The 15981-nt window shown below is 37.2% G+C and overlaps 1 long non-coding RNA gene across 1 annotated transcript; it reads left to right on the forward strand.

Annotated features, from left to right (window-relative positions):
• The first annotated feature begins 997 nt into the window (after positions 1–997).
• LOC118255934 (uncharacterized) lies at positions 998–6642 on the forward strand. The gene is made up of 3 exons (XR_004781093.1): positions 998–1086; positions 5826–5867; positions 6256–6642. It is a non-coding gene; the product is annotated as an uncharacterized LOC118255934 (long non-coding RNA).
• The last annotated feature ends 9339 nt before the right edge of the window (positions 6643–15981 follow it).

Genomic DNA, 15981 nt, shown 5'->3' on the forward strand with positions numbered 1-15981 from the left:
TGCCAGGATCTCTTGAGCTTGTGAGGTTACCTTTCCCTGAATTATTAAACATCGTCTTTAAAGAGAAGAATAAGGAAGAGGTCGAGCGCCATAAGACTGTACCAGAAACTCTGGTCAAACAACTTTGTGTGTTCAAGCTACAGGGCTGTCCCAAGGTCATATTTTCAAAGTGGCTCTGAGGAGTTACATTTTTACTCTTAAATCCCATTTAAAATTAACATCCTTTTTAAACATCCCTCTCTGCTTGTTATTTTGGAAACCACGGTGTTACCCAGTGGGACAGGGAGATGTCTCCTTTCTGCAGGAAGGCCGGGGCCAGTCAGGGACTAACAGTACTTAGTAGTTCAGCAGTAGTGTCAAATTACTGAAACATTGATCTCCTTGACCCCACTAATTAAAAAGTGCTCTAAACTGTGATTTTGAATCTTTGGTCATTCTGTTAATGTCAAATACTTCTTCAGTAATCACACAGCTATATAGGAGGTGGTGGAATTCAAATATAAGGTTCAAAGGTTCCTGTGAAGTAAACAAAATAGTTTGCCTGGTGCAGATGTGATCAAAGATTAAAACATACCACAGTACATGCAGAATGATTGCGTTCTGTATTTATGACTGGGCTAGTCTTGGCAAATTGTAAATAATACACTGCTGAGAGCAAACAAACATGGCAAAATACTGGGGATCTGGTTTATCAGTATGCTCTGGCTGTTTGGTTCTCCATCAGAGTTTACAGCTGGTTCATGCTGTTGGAGTAATGGAAAGCTGCCAGAAGTTTACAAGGGAATGTGGGTCAGTATGTGCTTTGACTTTTAAAAATTATTATTAATTTTAAAGGAAAAATACAAAAATCTTTGTCTAAGATCACAAAGCTGACACCAGCCTCTATAGCCAATTTGACATGCCAGACTGACTTTTCATAGGCTTTTCTAGTTATTTAAAATGAAGCTACTCTTGAACATAATTGCTGTAACAAATGTCCATCCACAGGCCATGCCTGGGGCTGTCATTCACCTTCTCTACAAGCAGCCAGAGGCAAATGAAGCATGACTTACTGCCAGAAAGCAAGCAGTTTGATCTCTGGAATTGGTAAGTTTGTTTTGGGATGAAGTCTCTGCTGTCATCCTGCCCTTTCTGTGCTATGTGAGGGAGTTCCCCTGACATGGGAGAATTCACGTTTTACATGGTTGTGGTGTGCCAGTCCCTGAAATTTTGATTTACTGAAAGGTATGATAGTTGTGAAGGGTCACAGTGAAGCCCCACACCTTGTTTTTGACTTGTGGAGCTCCTACTGAAGCTTGTACAAGAGGGAAATGGGAGCGGCCACTCTGCTGCTCCTGTGGTGGGGGATGAGGCTCTGCACTTCAGCCTCCAGAGACTCCACAGCAGGTGTGGTTAAGGCATGACGTGGAGAACCCAATGACTTTTGTTGTTAAAAAACAAACACCACTGAAGTTTTTATAGGTGAATATTGACTAGTTTCAAAGGGGTTAGTAGCTTTGAAAACACTGATCTCTAGGACACGCTGAGGCAAAGGTGGCACTTTGGTCATAGCTCTGGTCTCCTGCAACCCATATGCATGCTCTAAAGACAATTAGTTCCCTTATTTGTGATTATATACAGATGACTATATAAATCAAAACCCGTGGCAATATTATCATTTATGTTACTGCCATAGCTGTTCAATATAAGCTTTCTTTCAGAAACCACTTTTGCCTCATATGCCAATGAAGTTGCTTGTCTGTTTCCTCTCATACTTGCTCCAATTCAAAGGACTTAGCTTGCATACATACTGTGTTTTGGTTGCTTTGACCTAACTCATTTTGTCTAAAACAAATAATGAAGTGATTGCCTCAGAAAGTCTGGTCAGCAGATGGAACTGAGAAGTGTCTTCCAGCTGAGGTCAGTTGTGAGCATTAATCTCTTTAACTGGCACATGTGCCAGAAAAATATATGTGTACACTGGCTCGGCAAGACTTCTGGGGAATGCACTGTCATCTGGTCATCTGCACTGTGCCAGCTGTTGGCCTCTGCTTGGGATTCAAAGCCTTACACTAACAGAACTAAAGGCTGTGTGTGGTTCCAATCATCCAGAAAAAGTCTGTCTGTGATTATTTCTTACTTTGTTGCCCCTTCTATATTAAGTTACCTCTATACAGACAAAAGCCAAAGAGAACATTGCCAAATCGTACTGAAAAAATGCAATAACTGGAGCAGTTGGTAAATATGTTAGAACCAAGTAGAGCAAGAGAACCCAGAACAGTTGCAAAGTAAATTCTTGGAATAGGAATTTTAGTTTAACCAGACCAGGAGTGTCATCTCAAATAACAGATATATATTTAAGAGATTTTAGGATTTTCATTTTGTTTGTTCAATTCTAGTTAGTAGGATCCTATTGTAGGAAAACTATGTGTTTATGAGCCTTACTTTACACTTTACACTTCCAAAGTTCATAAACCCAGTTTTATAGTGTACACAGCACCATCCTGGTGAGATAAGATCTACCGCGGACATTTAAGAGGTGATCACATTATAAATCAGATTCTGTAAAACTGACTAACTGAGAAAATTCAGTTCTCTCTCTTGTAGTTGACACTAGGATAACAAGGATCTTGATATAGGTTGATATTTTTATGGCCAAGCAGACCAGAATGTTAAATCCTTTGCTTTATTTTTTTATTTTGTACTCACTCATTAGTGAAAATCAGCAGTACGTGCTTGCAGCCCAGAAGACCAAATATGTCCTGGGCTGCATCAAAAGAGGAGTGGCCAGCAGGTGGAGGGAGACCTGCTCTGCCCTTGTGAGGCCCCACTGGGAGTGCTGCATCCAGGTCTGGGGCCCCCAGCACAAGAAGATTGTTGACCTGTTAGAATAGGTCCAGAGGAAGGCTACAAAGATGAGCAGAGGGCTGGAGCACCTCTTTTATGAAGAAAGGCTGAGAGAACTGTGGCTATTCAGCCTAAAGAGAAGGCTCTGGAATGACCTCATTGTGGCTTTTCAGTATTTGAAGGGGGTTTATAAAAAAGATGTAGAGAGACCTTTTTCTCAATCAGATTATTACAGTACAAGGAGGAATGGTTTTAAGCTAAAAGTGGGGAGGTTTAGATTAGCAGTTAGGAGGAAATTCTTCACTCAGAGGCTGGTGATGCACTAGGTTGCCAGGAGAAGTTGTGGATGCCCCTTCCCTGGAGGTGTTTAAGAGCAGGTTGGATGAGGCCCTGGCAACGTGATCTAGAGAGTGACATCCCTGCCTATGGCATGGAGGTTGCAACTAGATGGTCTTTAAGGTCCCTTCCAAACTGAGCTATTCTATGGTTTTATGATTCTACAAAAATGAAGAGTGAGATATGACTTAGCTAGGCTTCAGCTCTGACCAGTGCTGAGACAAATTCCAGACATGAAAGAATGGCCTTATGTTTAGAAATCATTACAAGCTGATAAGCGCTCTCTCTGAGAGAGCTGGAATAAAACAGTTCTTTGGAAAACAAACAAAACCATTAGAAATTGCTTTCAGAGGTTCTATGGGGAGGTTGCTTGTGTAACTGCCATTTATGTAAATGTTTTTGTTTGAATGAGTGTCTTGACCGCAGCAAACAGGCTACGAAAGGCAGCTGATCTTGTTTCCAGCTGTGTGTTGATCAGTGACTTATTAATTAGGTTTGTAAAATCTAAAATTAGGACTTATTTTTAACTAAACGGAATGGAGTTATTACTGGCATTACTACATAATGTATGCAAATGAGTGTTCCCTTTTGCTGTACACAAGTCATGAGTTTTTTCGTTCATATTTTATAATTCATTTTTATAGTACCAATGTATGCAGAAATTCATGCCTAAGAGGGATCCATTTATTTATTTATTTTCCCATAGCGAAGATGGAGGCAGAGAAGTTGGATTTTATACCAAGCCTTGGTGAAAATGAGTTGAGAGTTTGTTTATCCTTTGATGCATTTCAGAGAAACATCAACAGGAGCATTTTACTTTGGAAGAGCACCTTATCAGAGCTCCTGAAAAGCAAGTGTTGCAGTTCTCAAGGGAGACAATTAAATGGGGGGCATTAATTTCCTGCAGAAACAGAAAACACTTGATGTGCTGCAACAGTGAAGGTTGCTGAAAAATTCCTGCCTATTTCCTGCTTCATGGTTTTCCCCATTAGTTCCCTCATGTAGTTTAAATAAATAAATAAATAAATAAAACTCATTTCGTTAGAAGCAATTGAGCTGGGAGAGCTAGAAATTCAGTTGTGTTGGCAGACCAGAGGTGGCAAAGCGGGCTGGCTGGCAGGTGACCAGTTGACTTCTGAGCTATCAGTGTATTAATTTTTTTTTTTCCTGGGATCAGGAGAGAACGCTCTAATAATATAATATATTTCTTTAGCCTTCTCTCTTCTCATTCACTTATTCTACATTCTTTAATGTGTTACTACTTGTCCAGGGGCTCTTTGTAACTTATTTCATAACAGGAAAAGCAAATCTCTCCATAATGCTGTTTGTATTTACCTTCCTGACACTACAAACCAAATCTCTATCATAATCACAGTGAGTCCCAGAAGTGTTAAGTTCTCCTGTTGCATTACGTTAGGGTATGAGGAATATAGAAAACAGATTATTTTTGTACAAGAATGATATGGCCTGTAGAAGATACAGAATCTGAACTAAGACTTTCATGACCCAGCTTCTAGTAATATTTTCCTTCTAGCAGGGCTCAGAGGATACTGCCAAGGAAGGTCTGTGAGAGATGTGCCTATGTGTAATTTGCCACAGTAGATGTTCATTTCATTTCTTGGTGTATTACCTCTCTGGGTAGAGGCAAAGACTCAGACTTTATACACCAGAAGAATCTGGAGAGGGAAGGACAGATATGGGACTCTAAGCTATCGGGTTGAGTTGTCAGGCAGATCACTTTTCCTGGTTGATACTTTCTATCAATCTATCATTCTAGTTCACAGTGTAGCACTAATGCCTTTCTAACATTTTTAATAATTAACCTACAAAATTCATCTACAGGCAGAAAATCACGCAAGTATGTATTTGAGATAAGTTCTTGCCTTCTGTGAAACTGCATTTTAACAGAAAGAAACTCTGTAGAATGGCCAGATACTGTTGTTCTGAAGCCAGTGCCAGTTGTTGAAAATAGAATCATAGAATCATTTAGGTTGGAAAAGACCTTCAAGATCATTAAGTCCAACTGTCAGCCCAACCTACTAATTCCCATCACTAAAAACATGTATCTTAGTGTCATGTCTACATATCTCTCAAATACCTCCAGGGATGGAGACCCCACCACTTTCCTGGGCGGCCCGTTAGAATTCTTCACCACCCTGTCCATGAAGAAATTATGTATAATAACAAACTCACTTTCATCTGTATGACATGGCGATTTTCAAGTAGAGTTAACATAGTCAAAATATTTCCACTATTACTAGATTACAATTAATTCTGTTCATCCACCTTTAAATTATGTTTGGGTTTGTTTCTCATGAACTTTCAGCTCTTGCAGTTTTCTGAGAGTATATTTCCAGACAATGGATTTCAAAACACATTTCTGTAATTTGTCTCAAAGTGCCCACGTATTCCTCTCCTTGTGCACCCAGGCAGCACCACACTTGCATGCCCTGATCAGAGGCATCCTGGTGGGGATGGAGGTTGGAGGGAGAAGAGGAGGCTGTGGGTAGGCTTTGCAATCTCTTAATCTTGGAAGCTTGGTGAAGTTGCACAATATCTAAAACAAAATATATTTGATGCTATCACATCATGAGTGGAGGAAAGAGCTAAACTGAGGAGTATGTTGATGGCGCATTAAATCTCACTTCTTGTTTTACTTGCAGGGATTCAGTTTGCTGTCTCTGTAAGCACATTTCTGCTATTTGGTAAGAAACAAAAATCAAAATAGCTGATTTTTTCAAACAAAAAGTATGCTAGAGATACTTAATATACATTTTCATTTATCCTCTATTTTTCACCTTTGCTTTGATGAGCAGACTGAACATTAAAGATGACAACGGCCAACACCATTTCCCTGAAAACCAATATCACAAACCCTATTACAATCATGTGAATTCAGGGTCAGGATATTAATTTCTATTATGTCCAAAAGGGGGGCTTTCATTTAAATTATTCAAATGGTAAGATTCAAAGTATTTAGTTCTTCTAGTATGGCTGAAATATACGTTCTTATCAAATGTTATAAGTTGCCAGTAAAAATCTTGTTAGATATTCATACTTAAATTTAAATATGCTTCCATCTTCTTTTCACAGATTTTTGTCACCTTCTTCTGAAACTCCTGCTGAAATAATTTTTTAGTTATGCAGACAGACAGAATGAAAGCATATGATATACTGAAAAGCTTATCGTCTGTATAAATACTTCTATTTTATATAAACATATGTGTAAAAGAGAAAGCCTGGCAATTCTTTCATTAGCTCAAATGGTGTCATTTTTTCCTTAGGAAGTGGTTGACACCCATTCACCCACTGAATGTCTCAGATCTTGGGTGCCAAATGAGAGCTGTTCTAGTCAGTGAGTGCTTTGGAGTGAACCTGACTCAAGAAATTCTTCTGCCAAAGGCAAGCCAGGCTGTTGGAAATGTTTGTTAGTCCTGGAGCTGGTCCTGGAGATGATTTCACTGACAGCCAAGTTGAAAGTGGATTGAAACCAAAAGGAGCTTATGATTAGCCCAGAAAATGATATTAGGCTACGGGTGGAAGTAGGAGGAGAAGAAGAAATTTTTTTGCGTTAATCTTATTCTTAAACCTGTGCAGGTCTAACCTGTAAGTTGTCTGTTGGCAAGCAGCTACACCTGTCCTGAATCACCTGGTCCATTTCTATGAATTGTAGAAACATTCAGGATATACAACTGAAGCATGTAACTAGTAATTTTAGAGAATGGTGGAAATAATGGGTTTAGGATATTTTAAAGCAAAGCTTTACACCTTTTTTCTTAAAAAAAAAAAAAAAAAAAAAAGCCCATCAGAGTTCATATTTGTTATCCTCCTCTACTATTTGTCTTTCACTTAATTGCATAAATACTGCCACTTGTCTGAGGGACAGAAAGTATCCACACCACAGCATGATTCATATAATCACATCTGTATAATAGAATGTAATCCCAAGCTAGCTTAGCGTTGTGATAATATCTAGTGTCAGCAAGGCATAGATTCATTTATTTTTTATTTTTTATCATCTTTTCTTTTTTTGAGATTCTTTTAAATAAATGTATCTAAGTCACCTGGAATTGGAGTTCACTGATTTTTTTTTAGCTCAATGCATTTTTTTTCTTTGTACTTAGTACATTTATTCATCTTTCTTACTTCCTATTAAATACTTCAATTTCTTAGCAAATGATGATGTATTATGTGAATAACTGAAGCTGAAGTAAAATATATTTTTCATTTCTGTAACAGTAGTACCGAAGGATAATTCATCATTGATACCATAAATAAGGGGAGATTGTTATTGTTTTATGTCAAAGTAATGTTGAAGTTGTTTTCTCATAGCTGTGTTCTTCATAGTCATATCTATCTCATTTTTCTATCTTACCATCCAATTTCTATGTAGTGGTTGTAATTAAAAGAGAAACATAATGTCCTCTGTTGCACCCTGTCACACTGCTCTTCAGCTCTTATTGGGAAGAAACTGAAATAGAAAAATATTAAAGCATAGTAGCATGTTTATTCTCCAGGCAGTTTGGTGGGGACTCTTCTTTCTTTCTGGCTTCTATTTTACAGTAAGTTCAAGAAAACTTCTGTTGTGTTCTCATTTCTAATTGCAAGTCCTTCCTTTCCCTACATTCTCTCAGCTTTGACTAGAAAACACCTCCAAAGTGTTTTACAAATGCTCGCAAAGGAAAGCAATATTTAGAAAGCCTTTAATAAATTTATCCTGTTTTTATTCAATCATACATCCCCATTGGTACGGTTGATCTGTGCTAGGGCTGTTACCAGGGGACCAGGCTCAGCTGCAGAATCTGGAATGGAAGTTAAAGGAGAAGGGGGATTGGACCTGTTTATTCTTTTTGAATATCTTGGTGTCCTTGCTGCTATGAAGTTAGTGTGGTTTTCCTCAGGAAGAGCATGAAAGGTATCTGGAAGTTGTTGCTTTTATGAAGTAATATATGATTTATTTTATTTTATTTTATTGTGAGAAAAAATCTTTAACTTAATCATTTCTATCCTTGGATCACAGTAACAGATGGTGAGGAAAAAGTAATATCGCAGTTCTAGCGTGCCAAGCTCAGGTTGATCTTGGCTCTGCTCAGATTGCCTTACCTCAAAAACAGCTTAGAAGTGGCAATAGGGGAAAGAAATCATGCATATGTACATGTTAAAACATTTTTATGTCACAACTACTAGGGATCACTTGAGGAGTGCATGCAGATTGCTGGTATACAAAAAGACTTACTATATGCATAGGCAATGACACCAAAACACATAAAAACATGTGCTCCTACATATACCTTTTAACTTTACTCAAGGCTTCCCAAAGAGAGGTCTAAGCTCCTTCTAAAGAACACCTTTGATTCTTTCTACAGGAAGGTATTCAGTTGCCAGTAGAGCAAAGTTTCTTTCAGCCCTGGGGCTGTAAAACCTCTTGATCTCCTATGTCTCATGGACACTCACTTCACGTATTCAAGTTGAATTGCTTTGCTTGAAATAGAAGGGAGAGACAGAAGGGCTACATAGTCAAGGAGAAGGGGTGAAGAGATGTTCTCTGTGTGAGTCTGAATGCTGCTCACTAGTTCACAATAAAACTCACAATAAAGACTATGAGGAAGATAACACAAAATGAAAAAGAAAGAATACTGCAGAGGACCTTAAGATGTTTTTCTTACAAATTCTTTTACAGACTAAGTAATTATAAAAAAGCCAAGCTCTTGTGGCAGGCAACAATTTTTGGTGTTTATTCCAGGCCCAACACTGGCTCAGCAAGAGCTCTGGAAGTTTTTATGTGTCTGTACTCCCCTATTCCAGAGGCATGCTATCATGCTCAGCAAGAATATTCGAATAATCTAAACCAGACCTGGAACACCACAGAGCCCCTGAATCTGCTTCTGGGTCATTTTCTGATTAAAACAGAAATATAGCTGTTCATGGACAGAGTTCAGTGGTTCTAAGGCTGAAGAGGAATAAATCTGCACCAGTACAGTGTCGTTCACCTTTGACACATGGAGCTTTTTCATCTTGATTTCCATTTTTAGGTGTAAACTGTAAGCTCATAAATTACAGATGTTAAATTAGGTTAGTCAAAATATGCAAAAGAGAAAGAGGGCAAAGGAAGCCAATCTTTTTAGATTTTTTTTTCATGCATTTATTATTATTATTTCAAAGGTACAGTAACATATTCTTAATGCCTTACCAAAAGGGATAGAGAAACTTATATATTTTGGAGGTATGATATATATTTAGGCGGAACAAAAAAGAATCTTGTTTTACTGCTATTCAACATATTTTTGATGCTGAGCTCCCCTGCTGTATCCCACAGGGAGACTTTTCAAATGAATTCTCTCAGATTTCCCTATAATCAAGAGAACAGCATGATATTTGTTTCATGCTAATCATTTCTTTGGCTTGCTCATGAATTTAATTTATTTGCAGGAAGTGACATGGCCTTAAAGCCTTTTTGAATACAGTCAATGTGCAGAAAAGACTAGTTTTGTGGCAAGAAAAAAATCTGTAAATATTTTGATGAAAGTATGTGGTGAGGAAGGTATTTTTTATGTTTAAAATAATTGTAAACTATTACTATCCCTTATATTTCTTTTGAGCTGGACTCTATATGTATGGAGTTCTAAAAAATTGTGCACTGTTTCAGTACATTTGAAGCTACAGGAAGAAGAAAATTGCTGTAGGGTGTATAGCAATCTTGTATAAATTGTTATCAGTATGGAACAGTCTTTTACTATTACAATAACTATTCTGCAGTCAAAGGTGTTTTGTGTTTTTTTTTTTAACTTGGGGTTGATACCTATTTAAATCAAAGTGGGATATGTTCCTTTATGCTTATTCCTTTGCATCATGTTTGAGTAGTTTTCTGGAACAAAATAAGCTCCTCCAAGCTGGGTAAAAGCATTGCTGCTTAGAATAATTGTGATGCTGAATTTTGCATACAGAGTTAATTTACAAAAATAAAAGAAACTAACTTCATATCTGTGCCTCCAGTCCCATTTACAGATAGACTCTAAAGGTCTCAGACAGTCCCAGTGGTTGCTCATTTACCCACACAGTTCACACTTACCTGTGTATGTTAGGTAGTGTTAAAATCATATGGCTGGGTTTGGGTTCTTGATGTGGCTTTTTTTCCTCTCCTGGAGTATTTTGTACAGTGTTGCTATGAAGACGACACAGCCATGGGTGCTGCCGTGAGTACTGCTAATGACTGCTGCATGCCAGGGCAGTGGAGGTTGGACTCTGAATCTGTGTCGCAAGCAGCAACTGGTGCTCCACAGGGCTTGTCACATAGCAGTCCAAATTTAGTGGCACAGACAACACTGGTAGATTATAGTGTTTGGATTTGCATGAGAAATAGCTTATCTTCTGTCCATTATCAGTAGGGTTTCTCCTAATTCATAGAAGAATGCAGTAAGGTTAAGTGTTGCAACAATGCACCAGTGATGCAGAAGTACAACCAGAGATGCTAAAGCTGACCTTGCAAAAAAAAAAAAAAAAAAATGGAGGTTCTCCCCAAATGTCTTCTTAGCCCCTTAAAAAGAGGGAAAATACCATGCCATTTGTAGTTCTTGTTCATCTACTCATTTTCACAACTTGCTTACCTTAGTCTTTTTACATGTTTCTGTTCCACTATCATCATGATGTCTACCATCATCTTGAAAGTAAGGAAATACATTTTAAAAAAAATATTTTTTTAATTATTTTGCACTGGGCTATGTAAAGATGACTGGACTGTTTCTAATTCCCTGTGAAGCACAGAATAATAATTCACTGAACTAAATTTATGATACCCACGATGAAACACAACTGCTCTGCTTTGGTTGCTTTCTGAGAAAGAAACTATTGAGCATTTAGAGGGTCCTTTAAGGCTTTAAAAGTTTTAGTTTCAACTTTGGAGTGTAGCTCCAATCTTTCAGAAGAAACTGAATTTGTGAAATTCTGCTATGTGAGATGAGACTTTCAGAAAGCAGCAAGTAAGTAATGAGGATGGCATTGAAATAGATTATAAAACTTTAATTGTGGCAGCTGACCAGCTACTTAAGTAAAATGTTGATATTAAATTATAAACACAAGCTTCACAGACTAGCCATTATATTTAGTGTGTCTGCCGTCTACGATGTCTGGCCTACTGTGAAGCAGCATTATGACAACATATTGTTTTGAAAGAAAAATTTCTTTTAAGTAAGTATCAAAGTGGCTAAAGATGTATGTCGCTCCTTTTTGTTTCAATCTTTTCAGATTGGACAGACACCATTTCAAATCACAGCAGCTGTCCTAGCAGATAGAATTGAATATTTTGAATGAAAAGGTAGGCCACATAACCAAGATTATTATAAACTAACATAAATTCACACATATTTAAAAATCAGCCATCGTTTATTACACAACTAGGTTCTTCTTTGTTAGATGACTTGTTCCATGAAACAAAGAAAAATATTCATTTTAAAGAAGCTGGGATTTCTTGTATTATAACATCATTGGTATATACTCTCATTTTCTAATGCTTTTTGTCTCATATTCAACTTTTTATTCATTCTATTCGTATTTTTCTAGCCCATGTAAATTAGATTTGGCTTTTGGGGGGCATGAAATAAACTATAGTTCAATTGCTGGATCCATGTCTTAGACTCTAATTTTCCTACCTTTCACAGGTTTATTCTGTGGTGCTACCATACTGGTGTAAGAACTACACAGGTATTAAACCAAAGCTTCACAAAATCTCCAGGAGTACATGCTAGATGGATTTCAAATTATTGTGAATTTCCCACTTTATTAGTTTTTTATATCCCTCAATTTGGCTTCAATTCAGGGAAACACTTGAGCAAGAGCTTAACTCTGAGGTTATGTTCAAATCAGTGGAAACCTAGGCTTATGCTAAGCACTTTGGAAAAAAAATACAAAAAAAGCAAATTTTCCCACGCGATGTCCCCCATATTTTAGAAATGGGCTTGTCTGTTACTTCAGGTTAAGAATTTTTGAATAAAGTTAGTCTATAAGTAGACTGGAGGAATTCACACCTGTTTTCTTATATTCACTCATGACTTTTAACCGGCTTTTAAACTGAATAAATGTATCTGAAAATAAAACCCATATGAGCTTGAATATTTTTCTTCTAGCTTTAGAAGTAAGATCATTATGTAGTCTTCACAGTGATACTTTCCCAAGGAATACTATTTTATTGAGAGTAATTGATCATTAAGAAATCTCACAGGATTGTGTGGCCAGTTTCCGCACAATTCCAATTTATTCACAGAAAATTTACATGAGTGTTGAATGTAGGTTACTCATTCTTGTCACATCTTTTAGAAGCTCAGATGAGAGAAGAAAAGGTTCAGAAACAGATATGGAATATTACATGGTCTCAAATCTTGCTGTCTCTGAAGCCCTTTCTTAAACTGAGTTTTAGTTCCTCAGTTAGAATTACCTATATAAAGGAAGTTAAATGGATTCATTGATACTTAGATGTAGAACTAGAGGTACGATACTAACAGTGAAAATGAACTCCACTGATGAAATAAAATGATTACAGTTATCAGAATCTGTTGCTTATAGTAATAATATATCACTACTTTTAACATCTCAAAATGAGTTGGTAGAGCTGACAACAAAATCCATCAACTGTAAATGTCCTTTCAAAAAAGGAAAAATATGAGCAAGACTACTTATTTCATTACTTATTTAAGATGAAAACCAATAAGATAAGAGGACATAAAAATTCCTGCAGAAATGGACCAAATTCTGAAAAAGTTCTATTTTTTGTCATTTGAACAGGGAGGTATGCTGTAGCCTCAGTGCCTTTGCAGAGACAGTGCAGTAGTTCTCACCTGTTCATGTGAGTAACTTCCATACATATAAAAGAGACAAGGAGGACAAACAACATGAATAAAGGTGTTTTGAGACCTTGTGAAAGCTAAAAGCTAGAAGACTGTATTTATGGGAATATTAAATAGCTATAAAGGAATAATTATTCTAATATACTTATTATAGATTAACTGCCTTACACATTCTTCCCATCTAGAGCAACAGTGTAGAGATAAGGCATCTTATGGAGCAGTAGTTATTAGGCTTTAAATGAACCTTCCTTCTTTGCTTCTGACTGATATCTCTAAGCATATATCTCATGGGGAGAACATATGAAGGGCAAAACCCAAACGAAACTAACCAACCAACCAACCAGCCAACCAACCAACCAACCAACAAAAAAAAAAAGAATCACAAGGCAAGTAGTATGGTTTTATAAGCATTTAGTTGATTAAGTAGATTTTTATATAATGACTGGTCAGGTATTTTTTATTTTTATCTTTTAGAAAATATCTTTAAATATCAGAAATCGGAATCTGTGGCATTGTATCACTCATATTTCTTGAAGATGGTGGATAAGACTACTCAGGCTGATAAAGGAATTGGACAGTATGTCATTGCTAAAAAAGTAGAAGGAAGCAAATCTCTCCCAAGATCGTATTTGTGACTGCAAAATGAAAAGAAAAAAAAAAGTTTTAGACTTAAAAAAAAATACAAATTACAGGGGTAAAATGGCCATTTTTTTGTTTGTTTTTCAATTCATAAGCTACTATTTGATATGGATCTAGTGCCTCATTTGATTGAATAATTATCAGATGTTTACTAGCAATTAAAAACACCTGGTGAATTTGCTATTTTCCTGCAGCTTGATGTAGGGGACATGGCTAAGTTGTTTGCATTTGTACAGATGGTTCTTGAAGGTGTTTCTGCACCTTTGCTCTAAGTGCCTGTAGGCAGGGGCATGCTTGTTGCTGTATCTGCGTGGTTGCAGTACTTCTGGACACACGACAACGAACCAAGACCTTATGGCCCAGTCTCATTCTGTCTAATTTAAACACATTATTAAGGCATCTGAAGTCAGACTCCAATTACTCTATGCTCTGTATGTAACCAGAGGAAATGGACTATTATTTCCTCTCTCTATTTTGAGATAGGCCACCATGTCCTCTGTCTTCCAAGTAATGAGGAGGTGTGGGTGATTAGTAAAGGCAAACTTCTGATCTTCAAGCACTTATGTCCATGAAAGAAAAACTCTACTGTTTAGGTACCTCTGCTCACAGAAGTGAGAGAACAGGTGTGAATAATGAAGTACTTTCCCATTTTGTGGAATTACTTGTACTCAGTAAATTTCTAATGACAAACATCTTCATGCAGTGAATAGTTCACCTCATCAAATCACTGAGGACTCTATTTAAAGTTACTGCCTTGTAGATCTCTATTCGGCTGTAGACCAGAAGATACAGTGGTGACTATAGAGCAAGATATAGTGGTGCACGGGACAGATATAGAATGTGGTGTTTGTTTTCTTTTATGTTTTAAGTCTTACATTACTGAGTGGAAGATCAGTGAATGTTGAGTAAATATTTCCAAGCAATTATTTGTATGTGGATCTGTGGGGTAGTCCAAAAGGATTTATGAAGATAAACGTATGTGCGCGCAACTATATATTCAATATATCTCCATTGCAAATATGGCTGATAGTGAACACTCTGAGTATATAGTTAAAGCCCTGTGCTACAGAGGAAAAGCAAAACCAATGTCAGACTCAAGTAGGGAAGACAAGGCAACCAAATTATAGCTGAACAGGAGAGTTAATACAATATGGAAAGTAGAACAATAACAGAGGACAGTTTTATTATTTTTTCAGTTTAATGAAGTACAGTCTTTCTCTCTGTAAATATTGTCTCAGATCCCCTCCAACTATTGTTTTTGGGGTTGTTCAGCCTGGAGAAGAGAAGGCTCTGGGGATACTTTATAGCATCTTTCCAGTACCTAAAAGGGACATATGAGAAACCTGGAGAGGTAACACTTTATCAGAGAGTGTATTGATAGGATGAGGAGCAATGTTTCTAAACTAAAAGAGGGGCAACTTAGATTAGGTATAAGGAAGAAACCCTTTACTATGAGGGTGGTGGTGTACTGGCACAGGTTGCCTGGAAAAGCTGGGGATGCCCCATCCCTGAAAGTGTTCAAAGCCAGGTTGGATGGGACCCTGAACAACCTGGCGTGGTGGGAGGTGTCCCTGCCTATGGCAGGAGGGTTGGAATTAGATGATCTTTAAGGTCCCTTCCAACCCAAACCATTCAATGATTATGGAGGCAAAGGTGTTGATACTGAGGTTCATAAAGACTCAGAAACTGCTGAGAGATCTATTACTTGAAAATTTAGAAGATGCTTGGTGTTTGACTGTAATTTTTCTTGCTTACCTTAACCATGTTGCATGACAAAATGAACAAATATGCCTAGAAGAACATCTGACAATAAATGTGGTGCTTGACTCCTACAGAGGTTATTTGGAGACCTTGACATTCACAAATCTTGAAAGGCAGTTCCTGAAAGATATTTGTTTGTTTGTTTTCTGGAATCCAGAATGATCTATGGTCTGGTACAAAATGTAGGAGATCTTACATAGGAAAAGAAGAGCCAGAAGGAGAAAGTGAGATAGAAAATGACATGGAATCAGTCTGCATGACATATTTTTCTTCTAAATAATGTTTATCTCCCACTGACATTGAAAATTATAGTTGCTCTCTGCAACAGAAAATAATAATGTGCTTTCTGAAATATTCTCTTTGTTATATCATGTTCCAGAGAACCTGATGATGATTTTTACAGTCAGAAACTAGGGAAAGAAATTGGGTCTCCTGGACACTACAACCACTTCTATTCCTTTCTCCTTTTTACTTAATCATATATGTTTCATCAATTTTCTTCATCAACTTTCTTTCATCTCTAATTTAAAAGCTTTATTTTGCATTTTAATATGGAAAAACATCATATGCTGTAAGTTTGGCT

Source organism: Cygnus atratus, chromosome 3, assembly GCF_013377495.2.
Source record: "Cygnus atratus isolate AKBS03 ecotype Queensland, Australia chromosome 3, CAtr_DNAZoo_HiC_assembly, whole genome shotgun sequence".
Classification (NCBI taxonomy): domain Eukaryota; kingdom Metazoa; phylum Chordata; class Aves; order Anseriformes; family Anatidae; genus Cygnus; species Cygnus atratus.